Source organism: Cebus imitator, unplaced genomic scaffold (assembly GCF_001604975.1).
Source record: "Cebus imitator isolate Cc_AM_T3 unplaced genomic scaffold, Cebus_imitator-1.0 Scaffold25, whole genome shotgun sequence".
Lineage (NCBI taxonomy): Eukaryota > Metazoa > Chordata > Mammalia > Primates > Cebidae > Cebus > Cebus imitator.
The window spans coordinates 3,328,942-3,329,511 of NW_016107340.1; the positions used below are offsets into that span (position 1 = coordinate 3,328,942).

At 51.9% G+C, this 570-nt stretch overlaps 1 pseudogene across 1 annotated transcript in view; it reads right to left on the reverse strand.

The window, feature by feature from the left end:
* Positions 1-194, reverse strand: part of LOC108300135 — a 20,882-nt pseudogene extending 20,688 nt beyond the window's left edge. The window contains exon 1 of the transcript XR_005199145.1: positions 3-194. The product of XR_005199145.1 is annotated as a derlin-2-like (transcript). The remainder of the gene's footprint in view (positions 1-2) is intronic.
* Between the last annotated feature and the right edge of the window lie 376 nt (positions 195-570).

Sequence of the window (570 nt, forward strand, 5' to 3'; positions counted from 1 at the left end):
ACTTCCCGGGTCTCCAATCGCCAGTCAAAAGGGCACCCAGACCAGTGTATTTTGTATGGAGAACTGCTGGCCCGGGCGCCAGCAAAGCAGCCGCGCGGGGCAAAGCAGCCGCGCTGACCAAAAGAACCACGCCGGCCACAACAGCCGCACTGGTGACCCGTGCGGCACTTCCACCTGTGAATCTCCTGGTCCATGGGCAATAAAAATGCGGCGTCCACTCACCCTCTGCGCTTTCTCTGGGAGCTGCAACTCCAAGCTGTTCCTAAGCGGCCATCTTGGATCTTCCCCCCAAAAATTTTTTCGAGATGGAGTCTCACTCTGTCACTCAGGCTTAAGTGCAGTGGCTTGATCTTGGCTCACTGCAACCTCTGTCTCCTGGGTACAAGTGATTCTCCTGCCCCAGCCTCCCGAGTAGCTGGGATTATAGGCATGCGCCACCACACCCAGCTAAATTTTGTATTTTTATATGTATTTTTGTATTTAATTTTGTATTTTTATACATATTTATCTGGGGTTTCACCATGTTGGCCAGGCTGGTCTTGAATTCTTGACCTCGTGATCCACTTGCCT